Source organism: Petromyzon marinus, chromosome 64, assembly GCF_048934315.1.
Source record: "Petromyzon marinus isolate PM22_M1 ecotype Great Lakes invasive population chromosome 64, UKy_Petmar_22M1.pri1.0, whole genome shotgun sequence".
In the NCBI taxonomy this organism is placed as follows: Eukaryota; Metazoa; Chordata; class Hyperoartia; order Petromyzontiformes; family Petromyzontidae; genus Petromyzon; species Petromyzon marinus.
This window is the reverse complement of record NC_133730.1, coordinates 6,361,382-6,383,783: the sequence shown is the minus strand read 5'-3', so window position 1 is coordinate 6,383,783 and position 22,402 is coordinate 6,361,382. Positions and strand designations below refer to the sequence as shown.

At 44.8% G+C, this 22,402-nt stretch overlaps 1 long non-coding RNA gene and 3 other non-coding genes across 4 annotated transcripts in view; all 4 read left to right on the top strand.

Moving 5' to 3' along the window:
- The first annotated feature begins 11,385 nt into the window (after positions 1-11,385).
- Positions 11,386-11,468, top strand: TRNAL-CAG (transfer RNA leucine (anticodon CAG)). The gene has a single exon. It is a non-coding gene; the product is annotated as a tRNA-Leu (tRNA).
- Positions 11,469-13,890: 2,422 nt separating this feature from the next.
- TRNAL-CAG (transfer RNA leucine (anticodon CAG)) lies at positions 13,891-13,973 on the top strand. Its single transcript has one exon. It is a non-coding gene; the product is annotated as a tRNA-Leu (tRNA).
- Positions 13,974-16,380: 2,407 nt separating this feature from the next.
- TRNAL-CAG (transfer RNA leucine (anticodon CAG)) lies at positions 16,381-16,463 on the top strand. The gene has a single exon. It is a non-coding gene; the product is annotated as a tRNA-Leu (tRNA).
- A 3,802-nt stretch (positions 16,464-20,265) lies between these two features.
- LOC142906416 (uncharacterized) overlaps positions 20,266-22,402 on the top strand; it is a 28,530-nt gene continuing 26,393 nt past the window's right edge. Inside the window, exon 1 of the long non-coding RNA XR_012930230.1 lies at positions 20,266-20,326. This is a non-coding gene — a long non-coding RNA (uncharacterized LOC142906416). The remainder of the gene's footprint in view (positions 20,327-22,402) is intronic.

Sequence of the window (22,402 nt, the reverse complement as noted above, 5' to 3'; positions counted from 1 at the left end):
CAAGACAGTGACGTCTTGAAGACACAGCGACGTCTTGAAGACAGTGACGTCTTGTAGACACAGTGACGTCTTGAAGACACAGCGACGTCTTGAAGACACAGTGACGTCTTGAAGACAGTGACGTCTTGAAGACACAGTGACGTCTTCAAGACAGTGACGTCTTGAAGACACAGCGTGACGTCTTGAAGACACATTGACGTCTTGAAGACACAGCGACGTCTTGAAGACAGTGACGTCTTGTAGACACAGTGACGTTTTGAAAACACAGCGACGTCTTGAAAACACAGTGACGTCTTGAAGACACAGTGACGTCTTGAGGACACAGCGACGTCTTGAAGACAGTGACGTCTTGAAGACACAGTGACGTCTTGAAGACAGTGACGTCTTGAAGACACAGTGACGTCTTGAAGACAGTGACGTCTTGAAGACACAGTGACGCCTTGAAGACAGAGTGACGTTTTTAAGACAGTGGCGTCTTGAAGACACAGCGACATCTTGAAGACAGAGTGACGTCTTGAAGACACAGTGACGTCTTGAAGACACAGTGACGACTTGAAGACAGTGACGTCTTGAAGACACAGTGACGTCTTGAATACAGTGACGTCTTGGAAGACACAGAGACGTCTTGAAGACAGAGTGACGTCTTGAAGACACAGTGACGTCTTGAAGACAGTGACGTCTTTAAGACAGAGTGACGTCTTGAAGACACAGTGACGTCTTGAAGACAGTGACGTCTTGAAGACACAGTGACGTCTTCAAGACAGTGACGTCTTGAAGACACAGCGTGACGTCTTGAAGACACAGTGACGTCTTGAAGACAGAGACGTCTTGAAGACAGTGACGTCTTGAAGACACAGCGACGTCTTGAAGACAGTGACGTCTTGAAGACAGTGACGTCTTGAAGACACAGCGTGACGTCTTGAAGACACAGTGACGTCTTGAAGACACAGCGACGTCTTGAAGACAGTGACGTCTTGTAGACACAGTGACGTCTTGAAGACACAGCGACGTCTTGAAGACAGTGACGTCTTGAAGGCACAGTGACGTCTTGAAGACACAGTGACGTCTTGAAGACAGAGACGTCTTGAAGACACAGTGACGTCTTGAAGACACAGCGACGTCTTGAAGACAGTGACGTCTTGAAGACACAGTGACGTCTTGAAGACAGTGACGTCTTGAAGACACAGAGACGTCTTGAAGACACAGCGACGACTCGGGGAGCGTATGTACGGCACTTGCCCCAAGTTTGGTGAAAGGCTACATGGGTCGGGGGGCGCTTTGCCTGTATTACTCCACAAAGCGCACAGGCGGAAAACTCGGCGAGTTCAGAACCTGTGACCCAAAAAAATATAAAATGAGAAATGAAATGAGAAATGTTACGGGGAACTGTTTGCTGGTCTGCGTGTGTCTCTCTGTGTGTGCATTTTATATAAATAACGATCACCGTGTGTAGTGTTTACACACGTGTGTGTAGTGTGTAAACACTGTGTGTAGTGTGTAAACACTACACACACGTGTGTAAACACTACACACACCTACACACACACGTGTGTAGTGTTTACACACGTGTGTGTGTAAACACTACACTAGACACGTGTGTAAACACTACACACGTGTCTAGTGTAGTGTAGTGTTTACACACGTGTGTATGTAGTGTTTACACACCTACACTACACTACACACGTGTGTGTGTGTCTGCGTGTCTTCGTCTTTCCGTCGGACAAAGGCGGCCGGGAGTGGTGCTGGGCCACCCACCCCCTCGTGTGCCACAGTGCCGGTAGCCTTCAGAGGCGCTGCTGCTACTCGCTAGCAGCTCCTACGGTCTGTTAGGATCAATGTCTGTGCACTGTCCTGCGGAACCGTGCCTGGGCCTCCCTTAGGTCGACTCAGCCTCAAATGAGTAGCTGGTGCGGTGTGTTAACATCACCACTGGGGAGACAAAGGCGGCCGGGCGTGGTGTCGATCTAGGGGAGGCCCAGGACCGGAATCGAACCTGGGTCACCGGGTTCGTAGCGCAGCGCGCTAACCGCTACATTACCGCTTCCCCCACACACTCACGTACGTACACACACACACAACAACAACCGCCATTCGCCACTAAGTGGCGGTGACGTCACCACGACGCTTGTGCCAGGCCATGTGCACCTTGAGGCCACGTGAAGTGTCGAACGCCCGCTGGCAGGAGGTCACGGGGCAGACCTAAGTGCCACGGGTCGACTGACTGAGATGACTGAGATGACTGGCTGATGCACCACCTGTGCCCCCTGCTGTGCCAACCTGCTTTGCTTTAGCCACCCGGCGCTCCGCTCGTTGTTGTGAGCGTCGCTCCTCCGCCCTCCGTTGTTGTTGGAGAGCGACTGCCTCCAACTGCCCAGTAGCGTCCTTCACGAGCCTCCTCCACAGAGGCCGATCTTGACACCGCTGGTACCAGTCATCGGCAAGTCCACTCAGCTCCACGTCCTCCTGTACCACATCACTCCATCTCTTCTCTAGCCCGTGCCGCGCCCGTTTAGCCCCCTCGACCCGGCCGAACAAAAGCTGTTTCGGCATGCGGTGACTGGGCATGCGGGTTACATGACCCAGCCAACGCAGCCTTGGCTGCCGGAGGAGCTCACCGATGGGACCTTACCCAGATCTTTCAAAGATTTGTGAGCTCCTCACATAATCCAACCTGGTTAAACCCAGGATGTATCGTAGGCAGGCTAGCTTAAATGTTTCTAACCGGCGAAGATGTCCCATTAGGGAGGTCCACGTTTCGCAAGCGTAGATAAGGGAGGGAATGACCGTGGCCGAGAAGACCTGAAGCTTAGTGCGGAGCAACAGATCAGGTAGCTTCCACACAGCGTTACGCAACCGATGAAAAGATATTGCCGCTCGACTGATTCGGAGTAAGACCTCTGCTGTTAAACTGGAGACGGTCATAAACACACTGCCCAGGTATGGGAAACTCTCCACTCTCTCCACAACTGCCCCATCACCGATTGGGAGTTGTGGGGGTGGAGTGTCCGATGGTACAAAATACCCAGGCAGGTGCTTAGTTTTGGTGGGGCTGATGGTAAGGCCCCACCTCTTAGTGGCACGCTCCAGTCTCAGCAGAAGCGTCTCCAACACACACACGCACGTATACACACACACGCACGCACACACACGCACGCACACGCACACACACACACACGTACACACACACGTACACACACGCACATGCACGCACACACACACGTACACGTAAACAACACACGTGTTTTTGATTTAAAGCTTTCGTGACTGCAGTAATTCATATTCTTAGTTCACCTGAAGACGACCGTTTGTGTTATGGTCGAAACGTCGTGAGAATTTTTATTGTTTTATATATATTATTATTTTGTTGTTTCCCTTCAACGTGACTTTACCGAAAGAACTAAGAATGTGAACACACGTGTTGTGTCATTGATGCGGGCTTGCGTCACTGCCAACGCAGCAGCAGGAGCAGCCACCGCAAGCATTCTCACAAGATCATTAACTCTCGTTATCATTAACTATCATTGACTATTATTATCATTAACTATTTCAATTAGTACCCTAACAGCAATGAGGAGAATGGCTGCATCTAGCCACCGTGGTGGTGATTGCATCATCATCACAGTGGCTAGGAGATGTTGACTACCTCGCCTGGTGTGCAGGAGGCCGTGGGTTCGATCCCGACCCTGATTTCTGTATATTTGGAGTTTGCGTGTCTCTCATCATCATCACGGTGGCCAGGAGATGTTAACTACCTCGTCTGGTGTACAGGAGGTCGTGGGTTCGATCCCGACCCTGACGCCTGCTGCTGTATATTTGGAGTTTGCGTCTCTCTCTCTCTCTCTCATCATCATCACGGTGGCTAGGAGATGTTAACTACCTCGCCTGGTGTACAGGAGGTCGTGGGTTCGATCCCGACCCTGACGCCTGCTGCTGTATATTTGGAGTTTGCGTGTCTCTCTCTCTCATCACGGTGGCTAGGAGATGTTAACTACCTCGCCTGGTGTACAGGAGGTCGTGGGGTCGATCCCGACCCTGACGCCTGCTGCTGCTGTATATTTGTATATTGCGTCTCTCTCTCTCTCTGTCACCGTGGTCGCGTGGATTTTTCTCCGGGTCCTCCCGATTTTTTTTCCCCTCCATCCCACATATTTAACCAACGTCGCGCGTTTCGAGTATGAAACTTACACGCGACGCCGACGATGGAGCGCCTCGCTGCGTTGAGCTCTCATTTGTGCTGGCCAGATCGCTCCTTCTCATAACAAAACAACAGAGATCAGCTCAGTGTTGGGGGCCTTCTAGAGACGAACGAAAATCAACGACTACAAAACGCATTGGCTTGCCTGCGTCGCGGACTTATTCCCCGCCCCGTGTTAGCGCGTCCGGTGACACGTGTTTGTTAGTTGATTCGCAATTGATTACAATAATGAGGTATCGATCACCGCTGTGGTTTAGCCCCTTGGATTTGGCTTTCCGTCCGTCCGCGATGAACTCCCAACGTCACCGTTCCGATGAATTGGCAATTAGCCGAGTGGCGGTGTTGGTGACGACGATGATGGCGGTGATGGGGGGTAGAGGTTTTTCGCTTCAGCTGTTCAGTTTCATTTATTAGGTGCATAGCCCTGTGAGCCGTGCGGCTCTTGACTCGGGTGCAACAGCTACAAAACAAAAACATGAACAAAGAAACATCTTAAGGTGACTACGCGCAACAGAAAAATCCCTGGGAAAAAAAAAACAGCGCAGTCTTCCATAAAAAAACAACAACACCGCGTTTCAACGCCGTGTGCAAAAAATCCCAGTGGGATGCAAGTCAAACAATAACAACCATTAGAGAGTGGGGAGGATAGGAAGGGAGAGGGATGGTAAGGGACGGTGGTGATGGGGAGAGAGGTGGGGAGTTTGGGAAGGAGGAGGGGTGGTAAGGGATGGTGGTGATGGGGAGAGAGAGAGATGGGGAGTTTAGGAAGGAGGAGGGATGGTAAGGGAGGGTGGTGATGGGGAGAGAGAGATGGGGAGGTTAGGAAGGGGATGGATAGTAAGGGACGGTGGTGATGGGGAGAGAGGTGGGGAGTTTGGGAAGGAGGAGGGGTGGTAAGGGACGGTGGTGATGGGGAGAGAGGTGGGGAGTTTAGGAAGGAGGAGGGATGGTAAGGGAGGATGGTGATGGGGAGAGAGGTGGGGAGTTTAGGAAGGAGGAGGGATGGTAAGGGAGGATGGTGATGGGGAGAGAGGTGGGGAGGATAGGAAGGGGATGGATGGTAAGGGACGGTGGTGATGGGGAGAGAGGTGGGGAGTTTAGGAAGGAGGAGGGATGGTAAGGGAGGGTGGTGATGGGGAGAGAGATGAGGAGTTTAGGAAGGGGGAGGGATGGTAAGGGACGGTGGTGATGGGGAGAGAGAGGTGGGGAGGTTAGGACCGGGATGGATGGTAAGGGACGGTGGTGATGGGGAGAGGGAGAGGAGTTTGGGAAGGAGGAGGGATGGTAAGGGAGGCTGGTGATGGGAAGAGAGAGATGGGGAGGGATGGTAAGGCAGGGTGGTGATGGGGAGAGAGAGAGAGAGATGGGGAGGGATGGTAAGGCAGGGTGGTGATGGAGAGAGAGAGAGAGATGGGGAGGGATGGTAAGGCAGGGTGGTTATGGGAAGAGAGAGAGAGATGGGGAGTTTTGGAAGGGGAGGGATGGTAAGGGAGGTTGGTGATGAGGAGAGGGAGAGATGGGGAGGGATGGTAAGGGAGGGTGGTGATGGGGAGAGATGGCGAGGTTAGGAAGGGGGAGGGTGGCATCTTATGGTATTTATGTTTCCGTGCCGTTCGCCCCGTGTGCTTACACTTATTCGGTCCTTAAGCGCCACCTTGTGTTTGACACGATCACCTACAGCGGTCGATAAACCACACCAACGTCTGCCGTAAGTGCTCGCTTGTTCGGCGACAGCACACACACATGTTCTTAGTGCCGGCCGACTCTCGATTATCCGCGTGCGGTTCATCCGATGTGCGGTTGGACCGTGCACCTGAGATTTTGACGCGAATTGATGAACTCATGGATTTTCCCTTCAGCCCGAATAATTAATAATCTCACCACAGCTACGCGTTCTTGTTCTTGGAAATGTTCATGACAAGTAACGCGCGGTGCTTAAACCGAGCAAATACGTTTAATCCTAAATCCACGTGTTCGCCCCTACAGTACAGTAGTTGCCATATCCTTACAATAGTGGGTGGCGGAGTTTGATTTATGTTAATCCTAAATCCACGTGATCGCCTCTACAGTACAGTAGTTCTATTCGGTAAAGTCACGTAGGTAAAAAATAAAACAGCAAAAATCACGACGTTTCGGCCACAACACAAGCGGCCTTCATCGGGTGAAGGGATCAGGCTGTCTCGAGGACAGCGCTGGAGTGAAACACAACACATACAACAACAAAATCCAGAATCTGCTCAACGATGGAAGTTACTCAAAAATTAAAAATGACCCTACCAATAGCCTAGCGATAAAAACCAACAAAATCATCACAAGTTCGACCTCCCTAATCGACCGAACTAAACGTCCCTCCCTAAAACCTTCTGCTGCAAGACCCCCTAGATTCTATGGTCTTCCCAAGATTCATAAAGAAGGCACCCCACTACGACCCATCGTATCCACGATCAACTCTCCTACCTATAGACTGGCCCGTTTTCTGTCAGATACCTTGCTGCCTTTCACTGGCAAGACCGCCTCAGCAGTACTTAACTCAGCCCAATTGGTCTCTATGGTCAAAGACGTTGTACAGTCCCCTGACGATATCCTTGTCAGCTTCGATGTGGTATCTTTGTTCACCAAGGTCCCAGTACCTGATACCATTGAAATAATTGAAAATTTGGTCCAACATGGACTAGACCCCGACACACCTGCACTGGTTAGGCACTGCCTCAACAATACCTGCTTTACTTGGAATGGCTCCTTCTACAAACAAAATGAGGGTACCCCCATGGGATCCCCCTTGTCACCGGTGATAGCCAATATTTTCATGGAGAAATTTGAATCAGACGCCATCCAGACTTCCACCCTCAGACCTTCCTTGTTGAAGAGATATGTGGATTACACTTTCGTCATTTGGCCACATGGCCTCCCAGCTCTGAACCTGTTCCTACACACACATCAATTCCAGACATCCCGCCATCAAATTCACCATGGAAGTGGAGAAAGATGGCAAGCTACCATTCTTAGATGTTCTGTTTGAGAGGAGACCTGATGGCTCATTGGGGCATTCTGTCTACAGGAAACCCACCCACACAGATTCCTACTTGAAACCTGATTCCCACCACCACCCAGCCCAAAAGAATTCTCTCATCAAAACTTTATACCATAGGGCTCATTGCATTTCGGACCAACACCACCTGACCAGTGAATTAAAACATGTACACCTGGCCCTCAAAAGGAATGGTTACTCTGACCGTACCATCCGCCAAGCTGTTTCTCCCTCCATACAGAAGCAACCACTTGATACTCCGGTCAAAACCATCACACTACCATATATAGCAGGCGTTACTAAGAAGATTTCCAAAATTCTAAACAAACACAAGATCCAGGTCCGGTTCAATACAGTACACAAAATTCGTGATCTGATCCCATCCGTGAAGGATGTCATTCCTGACTTACAGTACCCCGGGGTTTACAAATTGAGTTGTACCTGCGGTGATTGCTATATCGGGGAGACAAAGCGACATGTCTCTGACCGAATTCGCGAGCACAAATCAGATTTGAAACACGGCAGAACGAATTCTTCTGCCGTGGCTGATCACTGTTACAACGCTGTGGGTGATCACGATATATTTTTCTCCGATACCAAGGTTCTTTGCAAACCCACGGGTTTTTATCAGAGATTTGTTCACGAGGCAATTCAGATCTACAAACACAGACACAATTTCAACCGAGAAGATGGTTTCAAATTAAGCAACCATTGGAAAGATGTTCTAAATCGAACTAAACATTAAACTAATTTCAATGGTACAATATATTTTTCAAGCAGTGGTACCCCAAACTTTCGCAGCTCTTATAAATTCCCTTTTCACACCATCAATAGGTAAACTCCCCCCCCCCCCCCCCGCGCCAAACGGCAAGTCCACCGGCATGTAAACCACCTCTTTTCTAAAATCGGCCAATCAAATGCTAATTTTTTATGCTAATTTCTTTGTCAAGGCACCTTGTTTGCTCACACACAGCTTAAAGGTCCGCGGTCTGAGCGTGGCTGTGTTTCACTCCAGCGCTGTCCTCGAGACAGCCTGGTCCCTTCACCTGATGAAGGCCGCTTGTGTTGTGGCCGAAACGTCGTGATTTTTGTTGTTTTATTTTTTACCTACGTGACTTTACCGAATAGAACCAAAGAGTATAGATCCTTGCAGTCACGAAAGCTTCAAATCTAGAAAAGTACAGTAGTTGCCATATCTTTACAATAGTGAGTGGCGGAGTTAGATTTTGTTAATCCTAAATCCATATGATCGCCTCTACAGTACAGTAGTTGCCATATCTTTACAATAGTGGGTGGCGGAGTTTGATTTATGTTGATTGGTGTGGCTCTGCTGTTATCATTCACTTCGTGGGCCAAGTCTTCTTGCAGAGTGAGAGCTTAGCAAAGTGTTACTATCACAGGATCGGTCGATTCCTTCCCACAAATATTTGTTTTGTTCATTAACAAACTCAATTTCCTTCACTTAAACGTAATTTTGACCTATATTAGTGGTTTTTGGCATCGATATCCGGCAGGAAAATTGTTATATATATTTTTTTATTATCCGCGATTTAGCATTATCCGCGGGCGTCCTCCCCGTCACTAGTGCGGATTATTTATGAGATAATCGTCATCACCTGTAATTGTGTTATTATTACCGATACGAAAAAAAATCAGGCCACCGTGAACGCATCCAAACATAAACGAAACCTTCGATTTAAAGCTTTCGTGACTGCAAGGATTCATCTTCTTTGGTTCTTTCGGTAAGGTCACGTAGAATGAGAATAAAATAATAAAACAACACAACACAATTCTCACGACGTTTCGGCCACAACGCAAGCGGCCGTCTTCAGGTGAAAGGTACAGACCTGTCGGGACGACAGAGCTTCAATACATTGAACAGAAGCTCTGTCGACCAGTCACAAGCTAATCACTCAGCTATTTCAATGCTAAATTATCTTGTTTGATTTGTACTAGGTGCCTCTGTGGATGTGTAGGCTTTGACTTTAACATAACCATTTCTGTGACCAGTCACAAGCTAATCACTCAGCTATTTCAATGCTAAATTCTCCTGTTTGATTTGTACTTGGTGCCTCTGTGGATGTGTAAGCTTTGACTTTAACATAGCTATTTCTATGACCAGTCACAAGCTAATCACTCAGCTATTTCAATGCTAAATTCTCATGTTTGAAATGTAAACCCCTTTGTCAAGGTGCCTCACCTCTCTAAACCAGCTTAAAAAGACGCTACGAATCTTAACAACGTTCATTGAAGCTCTGTCGTCCCGACAGGTCTGTTCCTTTCACCTGAAGAAGGCCGCTTGCGTTGCGGCCGAAACGTCGCGATAATTTTATTGTCTTATTTTATTATTTTATTCTCATTCTACGTGACCTTTACCGAAAGAACCAAATAAGACAAACGAAACTCTTGTGTTTTTTTTATATTTTATTTGACCAGGTAAGGTCCAAGCGAGCTGTGTAGCTCTTCAGTAGCGGCCCTGACCATCACAAGTGACAGTTCAACGAAAGTGGAGGCTTTTCATCATCATCATCATCACGTGGAAATGAACAGCAACAAGCCAAATGATCGAAATGCGTGACGTCGATTCGAAACGTGGAGGGGAAAAAAGAACCAGACGACCCGGAGATAAATCCACGCGACCACGGGCGAGAGATAAAGAGACACACGCCGACTCCAAATGTAGAGCAGGCATCGGGGATCGAACCCACGATCATCTATCCAATAAAGAATTACAGCTTTCGTGACTGCATAAAATTACTCATTGGTTTTTTCGGTAAAGTCACGTATGTAGAAATACAATTAAATTATACTCTTCGGTTCTATTGGGTAAAGTCACGTCGGTGAAAATAAAATAACAAAAAATCACGACGTTTCGGCCACAACACAAGCGGCCTTCATCATCATTCATCATCATCATCACTGATGAAGGCCGCTTGTGTTGTGGCCGAAACGTCGTGATTTTTTGTTACTTTATTTTCACCTACGTGACTTTACCCAATAGAACCAAAGAGTATGGATCCTAGCAGCCACGAAAGCTTTAAATCTAGAATACAATTAAATTATGTTAAAACAAAAAAAAACAATCACGCCGTTTCGATCACAACGCAAGCGATCTTCATCAGGTGTCAAGAACAAATCACGGCGGTAAATGCAGCAAAAAGATGAGAGGCGAGAATTCAACAAACCTGAAAATACATTCGCGGCTCACACACACACGATGGTACAATGGGCGCTCCTTTAACCGCTGTTAGGTTGGCACTCGCTCACCCCAGCGAGTCTCAGGGATCCATGGTGGCTAATCTTGGGTTGTGCCTAAGCTTGGGTAGGGCCCGTCCATAAATGACGTCACGCAACTAGGTGGGGGCAGACATTTGTGACGGTGTGTGACGAGGGGGGGGGAGGTCACATCAAAATGCGCAACTTTATATAAATGTAGACAAGACGTTCTACTTAATTAAATTGACTTTTTGATAAATGTTTTCTCCACTCCAGCGCTGTCCTACCAGACAGTCTCGTCCCTTCACCTGATGAAGGCCGCTTGTGTTGTGGCCGAAACGTCGTGAGAATATTATTGTGTTATTTTATTTTATCAATTTATTATTTTATTCTCATTCTACGTGACTTTACCGAAAGAACCAAAGAAGAAAATGTTTTCTCCTACAACATCAGAGTGCAGCGCCGCATTAAATAAGCAACTACAATGACAATAGTTTAAAGCGATTTGGAGGGGGAGGGGGCAGAGCTTTGTGACGTCATATTTGAGGGGGGGGGGTCTGACTTTTAGTGACGCCGCGTGACGTAATTTATGGACGGCCCCTGTGTTGCGATCGAAACGTCGTGATTTGTTTTATTTTATTTATCACTACGTGACTTTACAGAAAAAAACGAAGAGTTTACAGCATCTTCTTGGTTCTTTCGGTAAAGTCACGTAGAAGGGAAATAATAAAAATTAAATATTTAATTTTAATGTGTTTTATTTTTATTATTTTATTATTTCCCTTCTACGTGACTTTGCCGAAAAAACCAAGAAGATGAATCCCTGCAGTCACGAAAGCTTTAAATCGAGTTTACAGTACTATTGACTAGTGGCTAATTCCAGCTAGTGGCTGATCTAGGATGATGGGTGATCATGAACTATTATAGCCTGAGTAGGAACCACGTGGTCAGGATGGCCGAGCGGTCTAAGGCGCTGCGTTCAGGTCGCAGTCTCCCCTGGAGGCGTGGGTTCGAATCCCACTTCTGACACAAGTGTTATTTTTTTATTTAAAGCTTTCGTGACTGCAGTAATTCATATTCTTAGCTCTTTCGGTGAAGTCACGTTAAAGGGAAACAATAATATATATAAAACAATAAAACATTCTCACGACGTTTCAACCATAACACAAACGGTCATCATCAGGTGTGAAAAAAAAAACAACGGCAAGAAACATTTGGAAAAAGTGACGGTTCGAATTTATTTATTTATAAAAAAACCGGTGTGTTTATTTATTTATTTTAAAAACGTCAGCGCCACGTGCAGCGATTTGGCAGTTTATGTAGAAGGACGAGTCCATCTATGTTCTGAAAAGAGGAGGGGGGAGACGAAAAATGTATATATGTTGTCTGAAAGCCACCGTAAGCGTGAACAATCAATTAAGACCTGAAATGGTTTATCAAATCCTTCCAATGATTGCTAAGCCAGAATCCATCTTCTCGGTTGAAATTGTCTCTGTGTTTGTGTATGTGGATAGCCTCATGAACGAATCTCTCATGGTAGCCAGATGGCTTACAAAGAACCTCTGTCTTGGAGAAGTCAATGTCATGTGAGCCTACTGAATTATAACAGTGATCTGCCACGGCCGAGGTGTTGGTCCTACCGTGTTTAAGGTCTGCTTTGTGTTCACGAATGCGGTCCGAGACATGGCGATTGGTTTCTCCAATGTAACTACTACCACAGAGGCAACTTAGTTTGTAGACACCAGGGTATTGTATGTCCGGAATCACATCTTTTACAGACGGAACCAGATCACGGATTTTATGTAATATGTTGAAACGGACCTGGATCTTGTGTTTATTCAAGATTTTGGAGATATTTTTTCGTTATCCCCGCAATGTAGGGTAAAGTGATGGTTTTGAAAGGCTCCTCAAGAGCGTCCTTCTTCATGGTTTGAGTGATAGCTTTGCGGATTGTATAGTCGGAGTAACCATTAGCCTTAAGAGCTTGGTGTACATGGCCGGTCTGCTCTAGACCAATTCTTCGACCACATCAATTCCAGACACCCAGTCATCAGATTTACCATGGAAGTCCAAAAAGATGACAAGCTACCTTTTTTGGATCTCCTAATAAAAAAGAGACCTGATGGTTCAATGAGCCACTCTGTCTACAGGAAAGCTACCCATACGGATGCTTATCTGAAACGGGATTCCCACCACCATCCATCACAGAAGAATTATCTCATCATCAAGACTCTGTATCATAGATCCCAATGCATATCCGACCAGGAACACATAGGCAGTGAACTCAAGTACGTACACCAAGCTCTTAAAGCTAATGGTTACTCCGACTATACAATCCGCAAGGCTATCACTCAAACCATGAAGAAGGACCCTCTTGAGGAGCCTTTCAAAACCATCACTTTACCCTACATTGCGGGGATCACAAAAAGAACTCCAAATTCTTGAATAAACACAAAATCCAGGTCCGCTTCAACACATTACATAAAATCCGTGATCTGGTTCCGTCTGTAAAGAAGTGATTCCGGACATACAGTAACCTGGTGTCTACAAACTAAGTTGCCTCTGTGGTAGTAATTACATTGGAGAAACCAAACGCCATGTCTTGGACCGCATTCGTGAACACAAAGCAGACCTTAAACACGGTAGGACCAACACCTCGGCCGTGGCAGATCATTGTTGTAATTCAGTCGGCTCACATGACATTGACTTCTCCAAGAAAGAGGTTCTTTGTAAGCCATCTGGCTACCATGAGAGATTCGTTCACGAGGCTATCCACATATACAAGCACAGAGACAATTTCAACCGGGAAGATGGATTCTGGCTTAACAAGCATTGGAAGGATTTGATAAACCATTTCAGGTCTTACTTGATTGTTCACGCTTACGGTGGCTTTCAGACAACATATATTAATTTTTCGTCTCCCCCCTCCACTTTTCAGAGCATAGATGGACTCGTCCTTCTAAATAAACTACCAAATCGCTGCCCGTGGCGCTAACGTTTATTAAATAAATAAATAGATACAAACACCGTTTAAAAATAAATAAATGGAAACCGCCACTTCTTTCAAATGTTTCTTGCCGTTGGTTTTCACACCTGATGATGACCGTTTGTGTTATGGTCGAAACGTCGTGATTTTTTTTTATTGTTTTATATATTTTTTATTATTTTATTGTTTCCCATATACGTGACTTTACCGAAAGAGCTAAGAATAATAATAAAAATAAAATACTTTATTATAAAAATATTAAATTTTATTATGTTTGTATTTTTATTATTTTATTATTTCCCTTCTACGTGACTTTACCGAAAGAACCAAGAAGATGAATCCCTGCAGTCACGAAAGCTTTAAATCGAATTTACAGTACTATTGACTAGTGGCTAATTCCAGCTAGTGGCTGATCTAGGATGATGGGTGATCATGAACTATTATAGCCTGAGCAGGAACCACGTGGTCAGGATGGCCGAGCGGTCTAAGGCGCTGCGTTCAGGTCGCAGTCTCCCCTGGAGGCGTGGGTTCGAATCCCACTTCTGACACAAGTGTTATTTTTTTATTTAAAGCTTTCGTGACTGCAGTAATGCATATTCTTAGCTCTTTCGGTGAAGTCACGTTAAAGGGAAACAATAAAATATATTTATATAACAATAACAAATTCTCACGACGTTTCAACCATAACACAAACGGTCATCATCAGGTGTGAAAAAAAACAACGGCAAGAAACATTTGAAAGAAGTGGCGGTTCTCATTTATTTATTTATTTTAAAACGGTGTTTTTTTATTAAAAAAACGTCAGCGCCACGCGCAGCGATTTGGCAGTTTATTTAGAAGGACGAGTCGATCTATGTTCTGAAAAGAGGAGGGGGTAGACGAAAAATTTATATATGTTGTCTGAAAGCCACCGTAAGCGTGAACAATCAATTAAGACTGAAATGGTTTATCAAATCCTTCCAATGATTGCTAAGCCAGAATCCATCTTCTCGGTTGAAATTGTTTCTGTGTTTGTGTATGTGGATAGCCTCATGAACGAATCTCTCATGGTTACCAGATGGCTTACAAAGAACCTCTGTCTTGGAGAAGTCAATGTCACGTGAGCCTACTGAATTCTAACAATGATCTGCCACGCCGAGGTGTTGGTCCTACCGTGTTTAAGGTCTGTTTTGTGTTCACGAATGCGGTCTGAGACATGGCGTTTGGTTTCTCCAATGTAACTATTACCACAGATGCAACTTAGTTTGTAGACACCAGGGTACTGTATGTCCGGAATCACATCTTTTACAGACGGAACCAGATCACGGATTTTATGTAATATGTTGAAACGGACCTGGATCTTGTGTTTATTCAAGATTTTGGAGATATTTTTTGTGATCCCCGCAATGTAGGGTAAAGTGATGGTTTTGAAAGGCTCCTCAAGAGGGTCCTTCTTCATGGTTTGAGTGATAGCTTTGCGGATTGTATAGTCGGAGTAACCATTAGCCTTAAGAGCTTGGTGTACATGGCCGGTCTGCTCTAGACCAATTCTTCGACCACATCAATTCCATACACCCAGTCATCAGATTTACCATGGAAGTCGATAAAGATGGCAAGCTACCTTTTTTGGATGTCCTAATAAAAAAGAGACATGATGGTTCAATGAGCCACTCTGTCTACAGGAAAGCTACCCATACGGATGCTTATCTGAAACCGGATTCCCACCACCATCCATCACAGAAGAATTCTCTCATCAAGACTCTGTACCATAGAGCCCAATGCATATCCGACCAGGAACACATAGGCAGTGAACTCAAGCACGTACACCAAGCTCTTAAAGCTAATGGTTACTCCGACTATACAATCCGCAAAGCTATCACTCAAACCATGAAGAAGGACCCTCTTGAGGAGCCTTTCAAAACCATCACTTTACCCTACATTGCGGGGATCACAAAAAAGAACTCCAAATTCTTGAATAAACACAAAATCCAGGTCCGTTTCAACACATTACATAAAATCCGTGATCTGGTTCCGTCTGTAAAGATGTGATTCCGGACATACAGTACCCTGGTGTCTACAAACTAAGTTGCCTCTGTGGTAGTAGTTACATTGGAGAAACCAAACGCCATGTCTCGGACCGCATTCGTGGACACAAAGCAGACCTTAAACATGGTAGGACCAACACCTCGGCCGTGGCAGATCATTGTTATAATTCAGTCGGCTCACATGACATTGACTTCTCCAAGACAGAGGTTGTTTGTAAGCCATCTGGCTACCATGAGAGATTCGTTCACGAGGCTATCCACATATACAAGCACAGAGACAATTTCAACCGAGAAGATGGATTCTGGCTTAGCAATCATTGGAAAGATTTGATTAACCATTTCAGGTCTTAATTGATTGTTCACGCTTACAGTGGCTTTCAGACACCATATATTAAATTATCGTGTCCCACCTCCTCTTTTCAGAACATAGATGGACTCGTCCTTCTAAATAAACTACCAAATCGCTCACCGTGGCGCTAAAGCTTTTTAATAAATAAGCAAACACACCGTTTGAAAATAAATAAATAAATGCGGAACGCCACTTCTTTCAGATGTTTCTTGCCGTTGTTTTTTCACACCTGATGATGACCGTTTGTGTTATGGTCGAAACGTCGTGTGAATTTTGTTATTGTTTTATATATATTTTATTATTTTATTGTTTTCCATATACGTGACTTTACCGAAAGAGCTAAGAATAAAAATAAAATGCTTTGTTATTAAAATATTTAATTCTATTATGTTTGCATTTTTATCATTTTATTATTTCCCTTCTACGTGACTTTACCGAAAGAACCAAGAAGATGAATCCCTGCAGTCACGAAAGCTTTAAATCGAGTTTACAGTACTATTGACTAGTGGCTAATTCCAGCTAGTGGCTGATCTAGGATGATGGGTGATCATGAATTATTATAGCCTGCGTAGGAACCACGTGGTCAGGATGGCCGAGCGGTCTAAGGCGCTGCGTTCAGGTCGCAGTCTCCCCTGGAGGCGTGGGTTCGAATCCCACTTCTGACACAAAAGTTACTTTTTTTTTATTTAAAGCTTTCGTGACTGCAGTAATTCATATTCTTAGCTCTTTTGTTTAGTGGTCATGTTCCTGATAAAGATTTTAAAAAACACTTCGGTCTAGGCTTGACTTAAAGCTTTGGGGCCGTCCATAAATGACGTCACGCAATTTTGGACGATTTTTGCCCCAAACCCCCCCCCCCTCATCGTCACACGGCGTCACAAAAAGTCAGAACCCCCCATCAAATATGACGTCACAAAGCTCTACCCCTCCCCACCCCCCAAAAAAATATATAAACCATGCTTCAAATGGCTTTAAACTATTGTCATTGTAGCGCGGATTTAATGTGGCGCTGCACTCTGATGTTGTAGGAGAAAACATTTATTAAAAAGTCTATTTAATTAAGTAGAACGTGTTGTGTCTATATTTATTTAAAGTTGCGCATTTTGATGTGACGTCACATTTCTCAACCCCTCCCCCCCTCCCCATCGTCACACATCGTCACAAACGTCTGACCACCCCCCACCCACCCCCCCCAGGTGCGTGACGTCATTTATGGACGGCCCCTTTCGTGACAGCAGGAATTCATATTCTTTGGGTCTTTCGGAAAAGTCACGTGGATAGGTTAAAATTAATAAAAGTTAATAACTAAAAAACTACGACGTTTCGATCGCAGCGCAAGCGATCGTCATCAGGGGGAAAACATAACGGGGAAAGCTGCTAAAAGCCTGATGACGAACGGTTGTGGGGCCGTCCATAAATGACGTCACGCACCTCGGGGTGGGGGGGGGGGGTCAGACATTTGTGATGATGTGTGACGAGGGGGGGGGGGTTTGAGAAATGTGACGTCACATCAAAATGCGCAACTTTAAATAAATATAGACAACACGTTCTACTTAATTAAATAGACTTTTTTAAACACATTCTCCTGCGGAGGGAGCTGGTAGGAACGTTGGGTTGCTCGGTCAATGGCCAGGGTCAACGGCGGCACCACCACGTGGTGTATTCCGCAAATATGCCCGACTGTGAGGGCGGGCACAAGCCGGCGTGAGTAGGTTAAACGTTGAGTTTTATAAGGGCACCACGGGGTGACCAGCCCCTCCCCACCCAGCCTCACCCCTCCTACCCTCCCCACCCAGTCGCTCCCCACCCTCCCCCACCCAGCCCCTCCCCACCCTCCCCTCCCCACCCAGCCCCTCCCCACCCAGCCCCTCCCTCCCCACCCAGCCCCTCCCCACCCTCCCCTCCCCACCCAGCTCCTCCCCACCCTCCCCTCCCCACCCTCCCCTCCCCACCCAGCCCCTCCCTCCCCACCCAGCCCCTCCCTCCCCACCCAGCCCCTCCCCACCCTCCCCTACCCACCCAGCCCCACCTCTCACATTTTTGGATGCACGACGGACGGACGGACACAATAATCCCCTGTGGGCTGGTGGTGTAGTAACCAGAAGGTTCCTACCAGTATAAATGTTTTCTCCTACAACATCAGAGTGCAGCGCCACATTAAATACGCAACTACAATGACAACAATTGTTTAAAGCGATTTGAAGCATGTTTTAGTATTATTATTTTTTTGGGGGTGGGGAAGGAGGGGGCAGAGCTTTGTGACGTCATATGTGAGGGGGGGTCTGACTTTTTGTGACGTCGTTTGACGAGAGGAGGTAAAACATTGTCCAAAATCGCGTGACGTCATTTATGCACGGCCCCTGTGCTGCGATCGAAACGTCGTGATTTGTTTTTATTTTATTTCTAACTCCGTGACCTTACCGAAAGAACCAAAGAGTATTGATTCCTGCCGTCACGAAAGCTTCAAATAAAGATTTAAAAGCAGACTGGTTTAAACGTTTAAAATGGGTGTAGCGCCAAGGGTCATGAACGATGTGGGCGGGGCTAGTCATGTTAATTTAATTAATTAGCATGTTAATGTGATAAATTAGCATGTTGATGTGATAAATTAGCATGTTGATGTAAGATCGGAGAGGTGGCTATGTTAATGTGAGAGATATCGCTTGTGTTGCGATCGAAATGTCGTAGTTTTTTGTTTATTTTATTTTTGATTTAAAGCTTTCGTGACTGCAGTAATTCATATTCTTAGTTCTTTCGGTAAAGTCACGTTTATATATATTTTATTATTTTGTTGTTTCCCTTCAACGTGACTTTACCGAAAGAACTAAGAATATTTTATTTTTATTAATTTGAACCTATCGACGTGACTTTACCGAAATAACCCAAAGAGTACTATGGTTTAGTTGAAGTTGTATACTAGTCCGTGAAGGCTATCTTCCCCAGGATGAAGTTCTAAATGAACATAATAATTCGCCTGATATGAGACCACTTAACAACTCAATTTGTTTTGGTATTTTTCCGCAAATATACCCACAAATAATTGTTGACTTGTTTCAACGTCTTATATTTAAAGACGTAGCCATCGGAAACCGCTCAACTTTAATATTCCGTTCTCTTTAATTGTTATGAAGAACGAGAAATTATGAACTTACTAATCTACGAGGGGAAGCACTGCTATCTTTTTTTACCTTTTTCGAATTATTGAAATGTAAATATCATAAAATGCGGATTTTTTTTCCATTCAAAACCGCTTGAATCCGAAATATCTCAAGAACAATTAAATATAGAACGCTCTATCAAACGAAACATCCCACAATCTTCTCCTCCCGAATGACACGCACAAATATGGTTATGGGGCACTTAAAATCAACATTTGAGGGCCTAAAATAAAAAAATAATCGGATTTTCAGATTTTTCCTGTTGTTTTGTATCCTAAAGGCTACCTGTGTAGCAAATTTCAGCTTCAAACCTTGTCGGGAAGTAACCCCAGAGGTTTGAAACCTACATACAGATTAACGTTTTTATTTATATAGAATTTTTTTTTTTAAAAAGTAATTTGTTTAACTTTCCCATACTATACTTTACACTCTTGTGTTTTTATTTTCATTGTTTGTTGTTGTTGTAGTAACGTTCTAACCCCATGCCCCGACTGGAACATGTGGGGGGAAAAAAACATCTTTATAGCTCATCGGATTCAACCAGTGCAGATAAACATTCTGATTGCACGGGGGACTGTCAACACACAATTAGTCACGTGGCGCGATCGCTTCCTAATAAGGGCGGAGGGGGTGAGAGGGGGGGAAGTGAGGGGTGGAGGGAGGTGGCGCCCTTAACCAATCAAAACGCTCGTATGACCCACTTCCGGCTGTTGCCCTTATAAGCACATCGACGGGCGCGCGTCTGTCCGCTGTGCGAATTCAAACAGCCCGGGGCGCGCCGCGCTTATCGAGAATGCGGATTTGAAAACGGTGTGCTCGCTCGGGCGCGCGCGCGCGTGCAGCACCGCGGTGGTCACGTGACGTTGGTAATTACCTCCTATCGTTAATTAGACTGCAGGAGAAATCAGATGTGCTATAAAGCTCTTTTTTTTTACAGATGTCCAGTAAGGGGGGGGGGGGGGAGGACGGGATCACAAAGTTACAACGAACAATCCAAAAAACACGATAGGAGTGCAAAGTACAAGAAAGGTAACTAAATCATTTTAAAAATGTATAAACTATATTTTATCTCAGCAGGTAAACCCCACTGAGTTATTTTTGGGAAGCGACCTGGCCCCCCACAAATTACAGCTCAGCAAAGTGTCTTATCATCATCACGTGATAATTTATTAGCAGAAAAAGCGATGTACATTATGAGACCCCCTTTGCCAGTAACAAGATATAGTAATAGGTTTAACCCTTTTAACTGGCACAAAAACTGACACCTTTATTCAAGGCATCATGTTTGCAATAACCACAACATGTTGACTGCTTGTGTTGTGGTTATTGCAAACATGATGCCTTGAATAAAGGTGTCAGTTTTTGTGCCAGTTAAAAGGGTAAAACCTATTACTAAAAGCGATGTAGATAATAAATTAAACTAATTAAGGCCGCAACGTGGCATTTCCGTCCCTTTACGTGTGACAACAACGTAATAGCACGGTTGTGGCCTTCAAAGGAAATACTATATATGATCGACGACGTTTCGAGCAGTAGTGCTTCTTCATCGCACGTAAGCATTAAGTATAAGCATGAAGCAATACAACTTTTTTCTCAAATAAAACTAAAATTAGTCTGTGGACGGGGGGGGGGCAATTGATTACTGGAAATGTGTAAAAAAAAGAGCTTTATAGCTCATCGGATTCCTCCGGTAATAATAAATAATTCTGATTCCGTTGCAAATAATAAACCTACATTTGTATTTAAAGCTTTCGTGACTGCAGTGATTCATATTCGTCGTTCTTTTGGTAAAGTCACGTTGAAGGGAAACAATAAAATAATGAAATATATAAAAAACAATAAAATTATCACGACGTTTCGACTGCAACACAAGCAGTCATCATCAGGTGTGAAAACCAACGTTGAAAACCTGACGACGACTGATGATGACTTCTTGTGTTGCAGTCGAAACGTCGTGAGAATTTTATTGTTTTAAATATATTATTACTTTATTGTTTCCCTTCAACGTGACTTTAACAAAAGAACCAAGAATAATAATAAACCAATTGAGGCGTCACGTGATAACTTTTGTATTACCCCATACAAGAACTCCTCTACTTACGAACGAGTTAGGTTCCAGAGGAATCTGTTCATAAATAAATGTGTTCCCAAGTCCAACTTTACTCCTATAGATTCCAAACCTGGTGTACGGCATTTGCACTAAAAACAGGGGAAATAGTTTTAAAAGGGGTATAATCTCCTTTAGATGTAGATGCCACTGGTTCTTCACATTCTTCGGATATAGATGCCACTGGCTCTTCACGTTCTGCAGATGTAGATGCAACTGGCTCTTCATGTTCTATAGACGTAGATGCCACTGGTTCTTCACGTTCTGCAGATGTAGAAGCCACTGGTTCTTCATGTTCCGCAGATGTAGGTGCCACTGGTTCTTCACATTCTTCAGATATAGATGCCACTGGGTCTTCACGTTCTGCAGATGTCGAAGCCACTGGCTCTTCACGTTCTGCAGATGTAGATGCCACTGGTTCTTCACGTTCTGCAGATGTAGGTGCCACCACCGGTGTCTATTGCACGGCGGTTGAACATATACTCCAGGTCCAAACAGGCAACTGGACGTATGAACCAGGTTTGTTCGTCCTCTTTGGAAGTTCGTAAGTCGAATGTTCGTAAATAGAGGAGTCCCTGTTCCCATATTATTATTAAAAAAACTCGACGATTTGTCCTCATCTCAGCTACTTGGAGTGAGTGCACCTTTTTTATTTTATTTAGGATCATAATTCTTTTCTCCAAGTCCCGGGAACACGCTGTCCCAACGTGGAGCAGCTCCCAGCCCGGAGTCCCTGCTGTAAATTTCCCCAAGACGAGCTATCATCTGTGTGGCCAGGTCGCTTCTGCGAGTTCGTAAGTCGAATATAAGAATTGGTTTAACCCTTTCTGGTAATGCAACAGTTGCGTTGAGATGTTAAATACACCAAACAGAAAACTTTTTTTGCAAGAAATCATGTCTGAATTAACCACACGTACTTGTGGTGAACATGCAAACAACAACAAAAACATGCTCTGGTAGTACATAATCTTAGTTTTTTCGGTAAAGTCACGTTGAAGAGAAACAACAAAATAATAAAATATATATAAAACAATAAAAAATTCTCACGACGTTTCGACCATAACTCAAACGGTCGTCTTCAGGTGCGACCGTTTGAGTTATGGTCGAAACGTCGTGAGAATTTTTTTATTGTTTTATATATTTTATTATTTTGTTGTTTCTCTTCAACGTGACTTTACCGAAAAAACTAAGAATATGAATTACTGCAGTCACGAAAGCTTTAAATCAAAATTATGCTCTGGTAGTGTTTGATGCATTGTCTTTGAAACTGATTGGTCCACACCAAAAAAAAAACAGCTTTCTTTTGGGTCCAGTCTCAAACAGTGTCAGACCAGAGGAC